The sequence below is a fragment of the Lissotriton helveticus genome, chromosome 2_1 (genome assembly GCF_964261635.1).
Source record: "Lissotriton helveticus chromosome 2_1, aLisHel1.1, whole genome shotgun sequence".
In the NCBI taxonomy this organism is placed as follows: Eukaryota; Metazoa; Chordata; class Amphibia; order Caudata; family Salamandridae; genus Lissotriton; species Lissotriton helveticus.
This window is the reverse complement of record NC_136059.1, coordinates 174450899-174469615: the sequence shown is the minus strand read 5'-3', so window position 1 is coordinate 174469615 and position 18717 is coordinate 174450899. Positions and strand designations below refer to the sequence as shown.

The 18717-nt window shown below is 46.9% G+C and overlaps 1 protein-coding gene across 3 annotated transcripts in view; it reads left to right on the top strand.

Moving 5' to 3' along the window:
* Window positions 1-18717, top strand: part of CNTFR (ciliary neurotrophic factor receptor) — an 883959-nt gene that overhangs the window by 292674 nt on the left and 572568 nt on the right. The window lies entirely within an intron of this gene.

Genomic DNA, 18717 nt, shown 5'->3' with positions numbered 1-18717 from the left:
ATGAATATGTTTGCCATAATCTCTTTAAATTCTTAAAAAGCTTTTTGAGGCTGTTTTAAATTATAAGCACAATCCGAAGATTTTACCTTATCAAATTCTATCTAATGCTGTTTGAGTAGGTGGTTGAACTTTGCTACTGTACCATCTTGTAGTGAGTGTAAAAAGCAAAAGTGTTTTAGCTAAGCATTTTTATGTGTATCTAAAATTATTTTAATTCTGTATTTGTTGATCTCAGTTGAGGTCTGGATCAAATACAATTTTACTGTTTACTGTTTACTCTTTGTCTCTGTGTCTAGTCACCTTAGGGGATTTGTGCACTTTACAAATTGTTTTTCATTTCACCTCATACAACCTTGTGTCTTTGTAAAGCGTTAAGTGCAAACCACAAAATATTTAATACATTATTGGATAGTGAAAACAACCTAAAAAATGTGTTGGAAGCGGATAGAAAAAGGAGCACTTTGTGTACCTTGTGAGTGGACGATGTTAGCAAGCGTGGATAGAGGCTTTGCATGAAGAGGCGATTGTTGACTAGGTACGTCCAGAGAAGTCGAACAGAGAGGGCTTTGAGTGCTCCAGGGAGGTAACTCATACTATTGGGGTTGTCAAACTGGGCTATTGGAGGGCAGAATGGGGCTCATTATGGGAAAAAAGGTCAGTGCTTAAATAAAGAAAGGTGAAGAAGGTTAATATAGGGGCTACTTGTCTGTTGTTTCTAAGTGTAAGGCGCTAATTCACAAATACCTAAAAGCACCTAAACTCTGACATTTAAGAGATCTGCATAAAATACCAAAAAATATAAAGTGATCCAGTGCAGGCAGCAATCAGGAAAACCAAAGGACAGGCCTATAAATTCACACTTTCACACAAACTATTTATGTTACAGTATCACAATACAATATATTACTGAAATATCGCACAAGAATATTGTGGCAAAAATATCAAAAACCAAAATATTGTGGCAGTAAGAACACTTTTACTATTTTTAATTCTACATTTAACTACCGTGATGAAAAATATAGAGTCAGGGTATATGCATATGGAGTTAAGTACAGCAGGCTTATACATATACTTACCTTGTTGATGTTTTGGTTGTCAATATTTTTGCTACCGTATTCTTGTAGTAAAATATTTCAAAATCTGAATGTCGTCACCATACCAACAGTCCACACAACACCAAGAAGCTATGTTTCCAATGCACACAAAAATCTGTTACTGCCGCTGTTCTCTGTGCCAACACACATTAAAGGAACAAAGAAAATTACAACAGATTTTGTTCTGATGTTTTCAGATACCTAAACATATATTGTAAAATATTGATCATATGTGTGCACAGGATTGTTTGCTAGCCCAGAATGGGCCGTGCTATTCTTGTTTTTAGATACACACTTGTAATCAGCATTGTCATGTGTATCCCCGATGAAAGAACCACGAGCACATTTTTCAATCAAACCCACTGTGCCATTATAAAATATTTTTTATAAAAAATATTTTTAGAATAAATAAGCATTTTGTTGGAAGCATTGTTGCATTTATATATCATGAGGCCATTGTTTTACATCGTACCGTTTACCCAAGCACCCTGAAGCCTCTCGGGTTCCCTTGTTACATAGATTTATAATATAACTAGCTGAAACCTTGGAGGACTATTATATAGACCATCCCTGTGTGCCCCAGCCTTGCCCCACCACCCAACTTAAGATCTGACGCCCTGAAGCACGGCCAGCTACAGTGGGACAGCACCCGGCTGCGACAAGATGGCTGCTCTTGCAGCCTATCCTGCAGACCTCTCTTCTCTTTCCCTCTTCTCCCCTCAAAGGCAGCAAACACAGCCATGGGTTGTTGATTGGGCAGTCACTCACATACACCTCACCGAGGACCTGTCGCTGACTCATGCAACCATCCCACCCTACGCCTCTTCCTCCTTCCGGCCACCACACATGAAATGCCGTGGTCCAACACAGGTTCAGAGCACAACTCCACTCACACACGTAAACCCCAAAACACCTTCCTCATAGACTACACTACAAGTAGAGCACCCTTCAAACCAAGCACTCTCTCTTAATGCAGCATGCTACCTGTCCACAGTGCATATTGGTGCCTAGTGAGACGCATAAAGCGCTATACAAGTGCAATGACAGTTTATCTTCTATTTCTGGCCATCCTATTTGCTTATTTATTTATTTGTGCGTTTTTATATATCGCAGACTTTACCCGAAGGCGTGAGAGCGCTTCACAATAGGAACAGAACTGATACATGAGAACATTACAAGTGAACAAAATACAAAAGCTAACGTTACATTAAATGAAGCAAAAAAGACAATCGTGAGCCAACAAAATACAAGAGGTAGCAAAACGGTGCATTACAAAAGTGACAATCGTGAACCAACAAAATACAAGAGGTAGCAAAACGGTGCATTACTGGAGGAAAGAGTGACGTGTGCAGGTTACAAAAGCATACAAAGTAAACATAGAGGTATAATACTGCAAAATATGGAGGGCCCTCTAGCACAAGAACAAATGTTACGTAGGCCATGGTGGCACTTGTGCAGGTATCGAAAATAAACAAAAGTAAGAGGTAGAAAACAGTGTGTTACAAGAGAAAGTGACGGGTGCATGTTACATACGAGTACCAAACACAGGTAGAAAGATAATACCGCAATAAATGGCAGACTCTCAAACCGCAAGAACACACTGGAAGGACACTTCCATAGTCATGTACAGTAGATTTTTCTATAATGGAAGGGCTTCCTTCAGCTAATAGAGAGGGCATGGATTACGTTTGGAAGGAGCGAAGAACCACGCGTGTCTCGGGGAGAGCAGAAAGCTAGGATCTTGGTAGCCATTCATTGAAGTTTGCTCTTTTGAGCCAAGGGGCCTCCGTACACCCTCTCAATGGAGCGTAATGCACTAGTGAGGCGAGATTAATCTAGTTGCATCTAGTCTGTCTCATAGGTAGTGTGATCTTTGTTATGTCAGATCTCCATTGGCTACTGAAGCTTGCTGACCTTCCAAGGTTCGCGCCATTGCAGGAAGCATGGCATAGCAGAGGTCGGTCTCGGATCTCCGGATCCTGCAGGATCCTGGTGTGGGGTTATCTTACTTCGGTGGAAGAGGCTGCAGCAGGAACCTCTTCTACCAGGACTGTTGGCCCTGGACACTCCCCGGTCACCGTGATTTGATCCCGCTTTCAGCCACTGGTGGATTCCTTTCATATATACTCTAAGGGCTGCATTAGGATTACCGACTAAGGTATGGCATAGGCAATCGTCCGTCTTAGATGACTTTTAATAAAGAAAATGTATTATGGTATTTGTAGTCTTAGATCTCACTGGGGGAACTGATTGGACTTCACCTACCAGATATCAATAGTTTGTGAATGAAAAAACAGGTGTGGCGCATGGCGTCTCCTTACCTTCTCTCTTACCAGTTCAAGGACTAGCAAACATGCAGTGTCTCCCCCTCCGTGGGCCAGGCACTTATGTTGTGGTGCTCACATGCCGGTGTTTTTTCAGTCTGTCACAAATCACACTATGATGAGACTTTCTGCCAAAGAACCCCTTTGAAAGAGCGCGCTCATGTTCAATGGCGGCCATCTCCTGGGAGATCAGGGAATGCACCCGCTGGTCAGTGACCCTGAATGGCTAATAGGGCTGGGGCAAGGTCAGTCACGCGGCAGCCTAGATGCCTGGGGCGACACCTTCTAATAGCCCTGACTTAGTGTAAAGAACTCGTGGACAGAAAAAATTGGAAATGCAATAGGTCTCGCAGCATTAGAGTTAGTGCTTTTAGAATTGTTTATGGGTTTTTTTTTTTAAATCTTTAGCATTTTTGTTTCCTGTAGGCAATGCTAAAGAATTACAAAGAAAAAAAGCCATAAACAAATCTAAAAGCTCTAACTCAAACGCAGGAACATTAACTAATTCTCCCACAGTCACAGTATACAGAAAGCCTGTGCGGTTTCCTTTTAGTATAATGACTCCACCTTCTGAGTTGTTTTCTGTGAGTAATGTTGAGAGGTCCCCTCTGAGGTCGTTACGGATAATAACGGCAGCTTTCGGCCCTGCGTGTTGCCTTCCCTGGACACTTAAGTAGCTGGCTATGAGATTGTTGGTAACCGAGCAAATGAAAGGCGTTTGTGCACAGCCCTGGGAGTTGTCACAAACACACCTCTCCTCCCCCCAGCCTACCTCTCCCGACACCACACCCCCTCACACCACCGTGTTGATATGCAGGTAGAGGAGAGAAGCACTGAAGTGAAGCTTTCCAAACTGGGCAAACTGGTTTTGACGGTCCCGGGACAGTGTCAGAGTGGGTAAAAGAGGAACAAGATGTGGCGTGGTGCAGCCTTGCTTCTGCAAGATTAAAAGAAGTCGCACAGGCAATGACTCGTAACATTTTTGTCACGAAATGAACTAAACAAAATAGAAAATACATCTCAGTCGCTAGATTTAAAACACGGACTTCATGCAAGTATTTATTTATTTGATCGTTTTTTATAGCGCAAACTTGACGGGTATCAGAGCGCTTTATAAATTTGCAGAGAGCAGCACAGTGATAGAAACAAAGTCATATATGAAGAAGAAAAATACAGGATATAGCACTTAGCACCCATAGAAGAGAGGGTGCGATTTACAATGTTCAAGAGCAGAGGGGATAACTCAATAAAAGCCAAAAAACGTGTGTCTGGTCACAGAAAGCAAGCTAGACGCAGCTGGGACATCGGACTGCCGAAAGGCTTATTTTTTGTTGGGACTGTAGCTCCAGCAAGAGACTTACAATGACAGTCAAATGGTCGGGTTAGGCCCCTAATAAAGTGCCGTGGCCAGGGGAGGGGTTGAAGCAGCGCGAGGGGGCAGGGATGCGAGGAGGAAGTCCTGGGAGGGGGGAGCCCGGGCGGGGCCGCATCTCTACCAAGTTAGCCGAGGGGACTGGTGGGGGTGGAGAAGGGGGTTGCTGAGGCCAGAGTACGGAGAGCGATGCGGGGGTGATAGTTTGTTTGTTGGTTTTGGTAGCGCGGACTTTGCAGTGGGTTGGCGGGGCGCGTCTCGATGGGAGCATTAAGGATGCGTGAGGAGAAAATTATAGGTGAAGGAAGGCAACGTTGAGTTGCGTGAATGAATAGTGACAATGGTGAGCAGCAAAAATACATGAAGTAGCAATCGGTACATTATAGGAGGAAAAGTGATATGTGTGCAGGTTTCAGAAGCGTACAAAGTGCAGGTAGAGGTACAATACTGCAATAAATGGCAGACACTTCAGAACAAAAATAGTGTAAATGAAATGGGCACCGCAATAAATTAAAACTAGTCAGTCACAACACGGGTAAAGTGTGGGCTGTAGTATTTCGCAACAGATTCGGGGAATGGAATTCACGGAACGTGTCACACAAAGATGCGCGATTATAGTAGGCTGGGTTGTGACTCGTACGAGTGGTATTGTACAGGGTCTGCGTTCACTCGAACAGAAGGAACGCTGCGGTCTTAAAGGTCTGATTCCTCGTGGTAGAGGAACAGTGGGGTCTCCTCTCACTTAGTGAGGTCTTGAATGTGTTTTAAAGTGGGCGGCAGAGCTCTTTAAGACTACCAATTTTCGCAGAAATCTTGCAATCTCATAGTCCTGTTTCACCCGTTTCAGACGTCGAGAGTGTGAACATGTTTAGAAATAAGCCTCCGCGCTGAAAGTAGAAACAAGGTCACAGCAAGATTAAGGGATTTGTCCAAAATCACGGGATGTTCAGCCAACGCTAGGACTCAGCTAGCGGCAGGCAGGCAGGGGAGGAGGGGGGAGGAGAGTAGGGGAGGCACGGCCTAGCGGCCGTGCAATCAAGTAGTGAGGGGGCGGAGCTGGGGGAGGCTGTGGAAGAGAGTAGGCAAGGCGACACGGCGGGAGGGGGCGGAGCGGGTAAACAAAGACGGACATGCACGCGCCCGTGACTTTTAAGGTCAATGCGCATGCGCATAAGCTTAATGCGCATGCGCATTGACCTTAAAAGTCACGGGCACTGCAAGGAATCGCCACGATTCCTTGCAGTGTGGATAAAGAGTGGATAACTCGCAATACTCTCGCCTTGCTCGATGCGCATGCGCATCGACAGGCGAGACCTAAAAAACACGACTTTTGAAGTCTTTTCACATGACATGGGGCCAGTGATGGCTTATGCATCGGATGAGACAGGCACGGGGTTGACTGTACCAGGCCTGCCAGGGCGTCGCTATAAGTGGTGCAGCTGGTGCAGCGGCACCGTGACCCAGAGGCTTGGGGGAATCCAGTGAGCCCTGATTATTGCCGTAGATGGGGGGCATTTTCTTTCCTTGCACTCTGTGGCCCATTGGGGGGTGGGGGGGCATAGCTGCGCCACTGGCCCCGCCTAATCGTGACGCACGTTGCCTTGACGACAGAGACGAGCGTGCCCCCCTCGTGCTCCCTCAGGCCTGGGTCTGGCGACCTCGCTCTCCCCCCTCCAGTGGCCACGTGGGCCCGGGGGGGCCTGTCGGGCTCAGGGCTGCAGTAAATCACTGGGAGCCGTTTAAGGTTATATAGAGGAACTTTCAGTGATCTCTGTTTTTTTAGCAGCGGCTGTAATTTGTCTTGTGGTGTTACTCGCATCGGCCCCCTGAGTGCCAATAAAACCGAACCGCAGACTGACGTGAGGGCTCCGACCTCTCATCAGATATTGTTGAGCAATGTTTACCCACGGCTTATTCTTTCATTAGTTGAGGTTTGGCAACTTTTCCCGCCCTCCTCAGTGGGAATAACGTTTCGCACCGAGGAGGGAGCCCTGTCTCTGCCCTGCTGAGGGTACGAGCGCAGGCCATGACGGAAGGCAGGCTCGCATACGTGGCTGTCATGACACTCACATCTCGGCATGTCTGGCCTGAATACATGCATGTGATTGGGTCCTGCTCTGCGACTGGGAAACACGCTGGGTGTTGCGAGGGGGCATTCTCCTCTCTCGTCCTCATGTCACACAGCTCTGTGATTGGGCGAGGCAGTGCTTAATTTGAGCCAGTGTTTCCCACCGCACCTGATCATCAACACCGGTGCTTTTCATAAGCACCAGTTAAGGAGACATTCATATTCATTTATGGTCGGCAGTGCATGAGAGATTACGTGATTTGGCCAGAATCACAGGATGTTGACCATCCCTGCCGAGACTCATCTGGTCGGCAGCTCTGGCCATTAGCCCACATCCTCTCCCCACTTTCATGGTTAGTAGTTGGTTCTGTTTTAGGCGGTGCTAACACGGGAAATGGACTGGTGCAAGCTGCCTCCTGTGGAGAGCCCCGGCACTTGTTGTTTTACAAATTAACCACTGTGGCACTGCTCAGGGAGGATTTGGGAAATGGTTCTCTCTGACCAGTGGCATGTTCTCCTGTTTGAGACTCACATCATCACAGACATCTGTCCCCTTCTGTCTTTGGTGTTGCTGTGAGGCACGGTTTGATGTGGGACCACAAAGCAGTCCATGGTCCCCACAAGGCACATTACTCTCACGTAACACAACCTTTGAACCCAGAGGGGGGGTGGGCGTGGCTACACTTGATAGAAGGCAAGATATCTGTGTCGGTCTCACGCCCAGAAATGTGGCCTCATGTGGTCTAAATGGACACCTCTGTTTGGATTTTTTTGTCACTGACAAGCCTTTGTTAGAAATTGGTAATTGCAGTTTTTTTTGGGGGCCTTAGGTAGACATCAGTATATTTAAGCCTCACCCTGAAACCTAAGGTCATCAAACGCAGCCAGTAATACAATGCGCGCAACGTTTTCACGAATCTGCAGTGGACACCGCTGTGCGATCCAGTGGGCTGGGTCTCAGCTGGTTTCTGTGCCAGCCACTGATTATCTTCCAGCTCAGGCCAATTAAAGTAGCTCTGCTCACTGGGGTAGATCTAAAGCCTTATATAAATGTAGAGTATAAAGCTTAAGACCACGGCAGCAAGTTCTAAAAATTTGGCAAAAACAAGTGCCCTGTGAAGCCCTCTCCTGGAGTCTGGAGCAGTTAGTGTCCCAAGCGCTGTACATCGAGGGGCCTTTATGGTGCGGTGGATGGTCCAGTCCATTGGCGTACTCATTGAACCAAAGGGTTGGGGGCATGTCGGTGGATCCCAGAGGAACATGCAGTGTCCCATTTCATTGCATCTGGCCCTGGACTCCTGGAGGTCCCTGTTCTTTATCACAATGTGGGGAATCGCTCACCTGATGCAGTCGACCTTGTTTTCTTACAAAGTACAAGTAGATGAAATAACATCTTTTGACACTAGTCGCATAACTTGATTCATGAAAGCGTACGCAGAGCGAGAATGCTGGGCTGGCACTGTAGTGATGAAAAATGCCTAAAGCTACTTGACGTAAAATTGACCCTAAAACATACACTGAAGGCAGTGTGGCCTCCCGTCATGTTCATAGCATGTGTACAATGGTGCCTTCTAGCTATTCATCATGTCGTCTGGCTTGAGTTGGGTTTCGACTCACAGCTACCTCGTTCAGATTTCAGACTTATGTCTTCCTCATGATGTGGAGATAAATTATGCCTCAGAAATTATCAGACAACAGCTTTGTCTTGTGTTAGGCCAATGAGGGTAAGCTTAATTGTCTTTTGGATGCAATGGCATGTCCGTCCAGCCTCAAGTCATATTTGTGAGGTGGAGGTGAATGGTGCAGATGAGAAGCTGTTGCATACTTTGAGGACATTCTTTGGGGGAAGGTAGCCCAGACTTATTCTATGCCCATGAGTGGCTGATGAGTGCTAATTTGTTAGTAATTTTGTGACTTCAAGTGTGGTTTGTGGTATTTCTAAGAAGTAATCTGATAATAATGTCAATTTTTTTTATGGTAAATCTTGCCATATCAGTAATTTATTGACCTATCTCAGTATGGCATTGATGACAAGCCGCCACTTGGAAGCACCAGTGGCAATGATATATTCTGACCATCATACAGCCCAAGAGGCCAATGTGCTATTTCTTCCTTCGTTGACGCGATATAGCTGAATCGGACAAACATCGCCTAATGTTTTGCGATGAGTTTGACCTTGACTGTTTGCTCTCGACCTCGTATGGGATCTCAAAAGATGAGTGCCTTTCTAGTGCTGGTCACCCATTGGCAGCTGATGAAATATTGTCACAGTAAATCCCATTAGGCGCTCTCATCCAATCCTTCAGCCCTCTGTTGGGTAGCGGCATGCGCATATTATGATTTTTTAATGGCCCTTTCATGCCACGCTGAGATTGTCTAACAGGCAGCGGGCGTGCCATAGCTCACCTTCTTCCAAGTCATTTATCGAGAACCGCTGAGCGTAGCCCTTCGCCAGGCGCGTTTTCGCTAAGTGAGAGCGCCTGCCTTTCTGATGAATGGCTTCTAATTTACCCAAAGATGCTTTGGAACGGGGGATGGGACGACATGGGCTGTACTTAGGGTATAAGACACCGCTACATATGAGTGGCAGTGTGATTTCATGCATGGCCTACCCCATAACGTCCATCAGAGCTGAGCAAGCCTCAGTTTACAGATTAACTCGTGCACTCTAAATTGATCTGTTTTGCATCCATGCCCATTCCAAGCAGCCCAAAGTCATCTTGACCATGTCCCTGGCGGCATCAACACGCCCTGCGCGTTACATTACCCTGAGGTTCTGTTTGGGATCATAAATACAGAAAATAAGCTTCTCCTCGGTTATGGTTTGTATTCCTGTGGATCCTGCTACCTGCTTGTTGTTACTTGAAATCCTCTGGGAATGATTGGCTGGAACCTGCATGGCGGGTACGTCATCATGGGAAACATGTGTACCGTGAAGGAGCAAACAGCAAAATGCATTTGTCACTCACCATGAATGACTATTTTGATTGAGTTACCTGTAAAATTAAGATGGCGCACGGTTTCTCTAGGAAGCCTCTAGCTGAAGCGAAAGTTAGGAGTGATTAACTTTTGGGTGTAAATCAGTTTTACTTCCGTGTTCCACTAGATATGTGAATTCAATTGTTTATTTATTTGAAAGTTATGTTTTTCATTTGAGAGTTTTTATATAGCGCTGCTTGTTCCTTTTGGTTGCTTCTAAGAGTCACTATTAATCTCATAAAGCGCCTACAAAAGTTGAAGCGATTTAGATTAAGCAGTGCACAGCTATAAGAATGTTTCATATGATTTCCACGAGTCCCCTCCTCTTCTTTGTCACTCCTCACGGCTCTTTATCATTTTCTACTTCCATAAACTACAATAGAGATGTTTTTCCCAATATTTCCTCTATTTGGACAGCTGCGCGTGCCCTGAAGGCCTCCACGCTTGACTTTAGAAGGGCTAGCTTTCTGTGGCCGCGCCACGGCGTGCACACAGTGTGGGTCGCTCTCGGATGTGGCGCGCGCCCCGGCCAGCCTACATTGCGGGTTGCAGGCAGCAGACGGCGGCGCGCTCTCGGATGTGGCGTGTGCGCCCCGGCCAGCGCACGAGCACACAGTGTGGTGTGGGTTGCAGACAGCAGACGGCGGCGCGCTCTCGGCTGTGGCGCGCGCCACGGCCAGCGCACGAGCACACAGGGTGGTGTGGGTTGCAGACAGCAGACGGCGGCGCGCTCTCGGCTGTGGCGCGCGCCACGGCCAGCGCAAGAGCACACAGGGTGGTGTGGGTTGCAGACAGCAGACGGCGGCGCGCTCTCAGCTGTGGCGTGTGCGCCCCGGCCAGCGCACGAGCACACAGTGTGGTGTGGGTTGCAGACAGCAGACGGCGGCGCGCTCTCAGCTGTGGCGCGCGCGCCACGGCCAGCGCAAGAGCACACAGGGTGGTGTGGGTTGCAGACAGCAGACGGCGGCGCGCTCTCGGCTGTGGCGCGCGCCACGGCCAGCGCAAGAGCACACAGGGTGGTGTGGGTTGCAGACAGCAGACGGCGGCGCGCTCTCGGCTGTGGCGCGCGCCACGGCCAGCGCAAGAGCACACAGGGTGGTGTGGGTTGCAGACAGCAGACGGCGGCGCGCTCTCAGCTGTGGCGTGTGCGCCCCGGCCAGCGCACGAGCACACAGTGTGGTGTGGGTTGCAGACAGCAGACGGCGGCGCGCTCTCAGCTGTGGCGCGCGCGCCACGGCCAGCGCAAGAGCACACAGGTTCGTCTCGTTTAAAAAGAGGCCAATGCTGAAAAGGTGGCGCCTCGCGCAGTCTGCATCCCTTGATGTCGGTCCAGGACTTTGCTGATCTAATCGATACAGCTCGTGCAGCCTTGCTTCCGTCTACAGAAAGGAATGGGAATCTCGAGGATGTCGCTAGAGCTGCCGGGACTCTGAAATGCCTGACCCACTTTTAGCCTGATAGTAGATGCTTCGAGGCGCTGGCTCTGGACCTTTCTTCTTGATGATGGACGGGCTTGCGTGATTGGGTGGCAGGACGTGTGCACTTCGCTCTTAGCATGGGCGCAGCAGGTGCAGTGGCACCGGGTTTAGGGTCAGTAAGTACCCACTGTCAGTATCAATTACGACCCTATCTGGCCACTGATTGACAGCTGTAAAGGGCGGGATGCCCTGTCATAGAGGCAGCAAGGATCGCCCATGATGCCCTTGGAAGAGGCCAGCGAAGGGCCTGTGTGGCACAGCACGGGGACATACCCTGGGAAGCAAGAGAATAGTCCTGAGGTGTTCAGTGAATTGGGTCAGAGTCAGCAAGTCTGCTGCACTGGGAAGGACAGCCTTCTGTCCACCTCTCACACTCTTGAACCCAGGTCCTCCATATGCTCTACTTATAGTCAATACATACATGCCTGCCCGTGCCCATTTAGGACATTTTGGTAATGCTGGGCAAGTCACTGACCAGGGCAACAAGACTGTGTAGCATCAGATGTACAGGACCATCTTTAGACACGAGATCCATCTGTAGAGGGTGGATCACTTCCTAGATAGATGCAGGCTCCATGCTGGCCAACTACACATCCCCAGAACAACCTATATGAATATATGCGCTCCCCCCCATCTCTTTACAAACATTGTGCTGAGCTAACTACCTGGACTGAGACTGCAAGGGGGAGAGATTGAGCTGCAGACAAGAGCCAAGCCCCACAGGCGGGAAAGACCCGTGGGGGACAGACAGCTAGACAGACTGGCCAAGACTATCCTGGAGCGACAAGGGGCCATATGTATCATCATCCTCATTTGCGATTCTTAAATAGCAATTTTTTTGCGAATCCCTATTTGAGAATCGCAAAATGCTATGTATGTAGGATTTGCAATACATTTTGCGAATCCTACATATTCCTTAATTGTGAATTTCAAATTGTGATTCGCAATTAAGGAATACCTCCCTTCCCATAGGAATGAATGGGAAGACATTCTCAATTTGTGATTAGCAATTAGCGAATCGCAAATTGAGAATGCAATTTCAAGGGTGCAGGGGTGTCAAAAGGACACCCTGTTGCACCCCTGAAATAAGCATGGGTGCACATGTGGTGCACATACATGCCCTAAGGGCATGTTTGTGCTTCACATTGCACTTTGAAAAAGTGCATTTTTCAAAGAAATCACAAATTACCACCAACTTGAAGATGGTGGTAATTTGCGATTCCTTAAGGCCCAATTGCACTTTTTTGGTGCTTCTTACATTGCCATTAAGGAATCGCAAAATTTGCGATTCCTTGAATGCAATTGCAAAATAAGGAATCGCAAATTTAGCATTCCTTATTTTGCACGCAGATTTGCCTCATACATACCACTAAGCAAAAATGTGATCGCAAACGCCGAAATTCAGCAAAATTCGGTGTTTGCGGATGCAATTTTGCTTGATACATATGCCCCAAGGTCTCCAGCTTGCTGCTCCATCAAAGATTGACCAAACAGGATCACATATGTGTCTGGAGAAGGCTCAGAGTCACCCGACTGCAAATGAGCGAGGCTTGTCCATTGCAACTCTTCCTGTGCTCAAAGGGTGCCTTTACCCACCTCCAAAACCATCCTTTGGGATCTGTAGCAATCTGTTGAAGTGGGCATCATGCCATAGGCTGAATGAGGTTGTTTTGGTTCCAAAATTATTTGCATTGCAGTTTGACTCCACTACCTGTTTTGCGCATGAGTCAGGCGGGAACTGTACAGCCCAGCCTAGCACATACACAAAACATATCTGACATGCTGCACTAGCGTCATGCACAGTCGCGGCTCCTTGAGGGAGTGCTGCGGGGTGGTTTGGAGGGGCATGGGAGGGGCAGGGGGGTGGGTAGTAACCTTCGGCATACCGCCAATCGCAGTTAAGTACATAAATAAATAAATAAAACAAATTACATTGCGCGCGCTGCAACTCCATTTGCCGTGGTTGAGCTCAAGCATTTCTGTAAGGAAAAGGGACCTCCAACTTGAAAAGGCACCAAGAAGTTGGAGCTTCAGAAAGTTCTGAGGGAGATTGTGTAACCCTCCGACTGACCTACAACCTGAAGGGTAACTGTCACAGTGGTGATGCCTTTGGACAGTGGGTATCTCTGGTTTTTGACAGAGATACTCTAGCCTTTCTCCTAAAATTCACTCCTGTCCACCTTCCATCCTATTAATTGTTCCTCCAATAATTTCCCAAACAAGAACTTCCATCCTGCATGCGCCTGTTGGAACTGGACATGTGAATGATCCTTGGGTGGGGTGTGGATTGCTCAAAATATGTGCATGGCCAGTGGGTAGGCACAGTCAGAGGAAAAAATGAAATTTGGCCAAAACAGACACAGGAACATAAAGACATGAACATTAGAAGACATGCACACCAGGAGGTATGGACTCAGTTAGACATGGAGACAGGGGATGCGAGGGGATGCTGACAGAAGGAACCACATGACTCCGGTCTATCCCTTGGGCCACAGGTGGGGACGGTGGTCTCGTCCTGCATCTACCAGCTACGCAGGATCAGGAAAGTGGCATCTCTTTTCACACCCGATGCCCTCCTACAGGTCATCATGGCCCTCGTCCTCTCCCGCTTAGATTTCTCTAACGCGATCTACCACGGTCTGCCTAAAACATCGGTGGCCAGACTGCAAGTGGTGCAAAATCAAGCGGCGAGACTGGCCCTAGGGATCCCGAAGTGGCAATCTGCCAGGCCCCTTCTTGTCAAACTCCATTGGCTCCCCGTCACTGCCAGGTCTGCCTTCAAGATCGGCTGTCTTGTTTTCAAATCGCAAACCGGGCCTTGTCCCGCGTTTGTGGAATCTCTGATTACACCCTATTGTCCGCCCCGGAATCTGAGATCCTCCTATCTTCACCTTCTCACTGTTCCCTCTTATAAACTCTGTAGATCTGGAGGCCGGAGATTTGCATACCTGGCCCCTAAGCTTTGGAATTCTTTTCCCCCTTCTCTTAAAGTTTCTAACTCTTTGATTCTCTTTCGTAAGTTTCTAAAAACCTGGCTCTTCCCTCAATCTGTCTAGTCCCTCTGTACTCTCCATGTCCGCCCAGCGCCAGGAAACCCATGGTGTCAGTGCGCTCTATAAGCACCCCTTACAATACAATACAATACAATACAACGACTAGACAGGCAAGGACACCGACGAGACACTGGGACGATACTGTGGAGACACTGGATAGGTCATGGGGAGATGTACCACTTGGTGGATACCAGCTCTAGAAGACTGCAAGACACACCGACAAGGCAGGACATAAGGAAGGCATGGGCACTGGGAGATATGATTACCGGGAAGTGACGAAACAAGAAGACCACAGGGAAACAATGGAAGTCATGAACATTGGAACACACCTATATAAGGCGACACTGGAAGGTTCAAGGAGACAATGTGCCACACAGACTTGAGAAAACAAGGGCAATGCGTCGCGCCAAATAGAATCTGGCAGGAAAGCCATTATTCAAAGGAAAAAAAAACAAGAAGACCATCCGTGCTACAGGCTCTAACAATTCTAGAAAGGTGCTGTACAAATGCAGTAACATAACATGAAATATGAATATAATCTAAACAGTTACAGCAACTCTTACTGCACCTTAGCTGTACACAATCTCCTACTCATATCCATTGGGCATAGAGGGATCAACAGAATATATGCATACCCCTTATAATTTAGTGAGTTATTGTTCGCAGTCTCTGAATGGGATTCCATTGGGAATATCCCAAGCCTTGTGGCAACATTATGAAAAGTATTGTTGTGGAGGCAATTCCTGAAATGGAAACAGTTTTCTCTGGAATAATATATATGAAAACTCATGAGGGGTAGGTTCACGAGGAGTGAAGCCAATGGCTTCCAACCTAGACAAACCTAGGGCAAATCTCATGGTTTATGCTATTATAGTGTATTTAGTTGGTCACAAAGGCCCCACAGCCTCGTCTTGCTGCATCTCTTCCTCCTTGTCCTGTCTCCTTCCTCTTCCTCCGACTCTCTATCCTCCTCCTATCTTTTTTCCTCCCTGGTGCTCTTTCTTGTTGTCCAGGTCCTCGTCTGGTCTTACTCTTTCTCCTGGTTCTCTTGTGGGCCCTGTTCCTCCCAGGCCTCGTCTTGACCCTCCTCGCCTACCTGATACTCCATTTGCTCATCCAGATGCTCTTCCTTTTTTAGCCTTTCCTTAAGGTCCTGCTCCTCATCCTCCTTGTCCTCTTCTAGGGCCTGGTCTTAACATGTTCTCCAGGTCTGTTCTTCTTGGTCCTGATCCCCCACATCATGCTTCTCCTCGTTTTCTTGGTCCTGGTTCTACTAGTTACCTTGGTCGTGGCCATTCTGGCCTTAATCCTCATCCAGCTCATGGTCCATTTCATGATGCTTCTTGTCCTGCATCATGTCCGCTTAAAACCAGTTCTCCTGGACATAGCCATTTTAGCCATGCCCCCCACCCGGTTCTGTTCCTCGTGGTTAGATTCCTGCGTGGTCCCTATAGTCCTGCCAGTTCACCTACTCCTGACCCTTTTGGTAATCCTGCTGGTTGTGGTTTCCTCAGTTCTCCTTGTCCTTGCACTGCTCTTGTTCCAGTTCCTCCTATGTCTGGTAGCTGTTGCATTTCTTGCTTCTCCCGGTCCACTTCATCCTAACGCTACTGATTCCAGTCCTCCTCATGCTGGTCCTGGTGGTCTTGGTTCTTCTGGTCATGGTTCTACCAGCGAGGAAGCGAGGAGTCCAGACGTAGGTGCAGAGACGGGAGTTCTCCCCATTTACACGCTTGACCAAAGGGGTCTCCCTTCCTCACTCTCCTATGGGGCTAGTAGGTCCCATCAGTTAGGTCATATACTTTAGCCGCACATGCGGTGGAGTGTGAAAGTGGTCACCCCACCAAGTGTAACCCTCACCAGCATAGTATGGTAAGGGTGGAGCCCGTTTTGTACAGTATAGGTCCTGATGAATGTCACGGACCCCTTGGGGCCAGCAGGCAGAAACATGTTGACCATTTATAGTACGGTGGGGGGACAATAGAATCCCAAACAAACCAACCTTTTATTTCAAACACCATACAGGTACCAGTTACATTAAAACAAGTATGACATCTGTAATGGCTTTTTAACCTCACTTTTCTTGTAAGGGCGCCCACTTAGTTTTAGAAGTGCATCCCTGTCTCCAGGTGTATGCCCGCCCTCTATCAAACCAAGTGTTTCGAGGGCGAGGACTGGTCAAAGATGAAGCATGACACCAGGTGAAATGTGAGACTAGTCTTACTTTTTGTGAGATGCTTGCACTCACAAGTTAACACTGTAACACTATAGCACTTATGTCATCATACTAGGAGCACCTCTTTTGTGGTAAACATATTACTACTTCCCCTGGTCCACCTGATCTTCCTGGGCCTGCTTCCACGGTCTTGGTCCACCTGGTATTTGCCTAGTTAACTCTGGTCCCATAGCCCTATTCATCGAGGTCTTTCTGGTTTTGTTCCTCTTGGTTTTAGATCCCCTTACCCATGGTATTCCCAGCCTAGGTATTCTTGACTTTAACTGGACAGCAATAAAAAACGGGTGTGGTCATGATAAGCTGAGCTCGTCATGAGCACCAAAGGGGTTAATCTTTCCGAGTCTCCTGGTGCTGGCACTTATGGTGTTTGTCTTTTTCGCTTCCTGGTTCTGTTGTTTTTGGCCCAAGTCCTCCTGGTTCTCCTGGTGATCCTGGTCTTAGTCATGTTACTTTGCCATCCATTCTTCTCCTCCTGTTTCAAGTCCTCCCAGGTCAACCGGGTACTAAGCTCCAAGCATTTCACTCTGGTATTTGTTTTCCTTTATCTTGCTGCTTCTGTCGTTTTATGCTTGGGAGAGGGAGTCTGAACGAGAAATAAGGAGAATCCAGCATGGGCCTGTTTCAACGCCCCCTTTTGAATTTGCCAGTGCTGATCTCTGACAGGACCCACCCATTGAAAACCTTCTGCAGATAAATATGTGTATAATGCATTTTTCAAGAGTCATATTTATGTTGTCTCTAGTTGAATGAATTATGAAGAATTTATACAGCGTGACATATACCCAAGGGTGTCTAGGCACCGTCCTAAGCATTATAAAATAGCCAAAAGCATTATAAAATAGCATACAGGGTTAATGTGCCTGCTTTAGAGCATAACCTCTAATGTGTAGGTCTCAATTTGTGCTTTATTTGAGATAGCTCATTTGGTTAATGATCTAGTTGCAGAGATCCTCGTGTTACCTTCAGAACACAAGTTATCATCTTGGATGAGTGACGTGCCTACGTCTACCCGTTGGGTGTAACCTACAAGTCTTAACTTTCAAACCTTGCAGGTTCTCACTCAATCTTTTATATATTCTAAGGTTAATACACATGGCCTCTCTTCGGTAGTGCAAATCGTGTATTATTAAGAGCCTAAAATCTAAATGTATTCTGTGTGCTATGTACACACACATAGATACACCTGACAGGTGTGCAGACCACGCAATGGACCTCTTACGAACAGTCCGATGACAGGAATGTCTACAGAAACTTTCAGATCTCTGTTTATCTCTGTGTAAGCCATGAAGTGTCATGCTGAGTGTATCTTAGAGCCCCTGATGGGCAAGGCATTAGGCGCCAGCTGTGCCTGCTATGAAATCAAGCTGCTTAGAGGCAGTGCTCAACTTAGACAAGTTGAACATCTGCTAAGTGAGGGAGCAACTGCATTTGCATCTGAGAGTCAGGTGGCAAGGGAGGAAAAACAAATGATTCATTAAAATGTATATGATTTAGGCAAGATAGGGAACAGTGTACATTATAATAGTAATACCATCCTGGGGCAAAGTGTGCATGGAAATATTATGTTCAGCTTCTGTTTAATTGATTTTCAATCTTGCACAGATAGTTTTCAACGGTAAATGTGAAATTTCCAAGAAATGGCTTACATAAAATATATACTCTTACATTAATAATAATAATAATAAGACAGAAACTTAAATTGATATAAACCACCCCTCAAAATTAAAATTAAATTTGATGGAACAATTATACTCATTGGAATCAATGACATTTTGAAATGAATATGGCACATGCTGTATTGTAGCTGACAGGTATCAAAATTCATATCACACATCCTGAAATTAATATTACACATTGGTGTTGCTCACAGTGATCTGATAATCTGTAGGTCATATTTCCATCAACAGCCATCATTTTATTTCAATGTATGCCATATAGTTTTGAAGACAAAGCATTTTTAACTGAAAGGGTGCATTCATTATTTCACGGTATGTCACATCGTCATAACGTTTGCCATCTTCATTTTTTCACAGTCTATGATCATTTTGAAATGTATTAATTTCAATCTATGTGATTAATTTAAGGTATTCATTTTAACGTTTGTGATATTCAT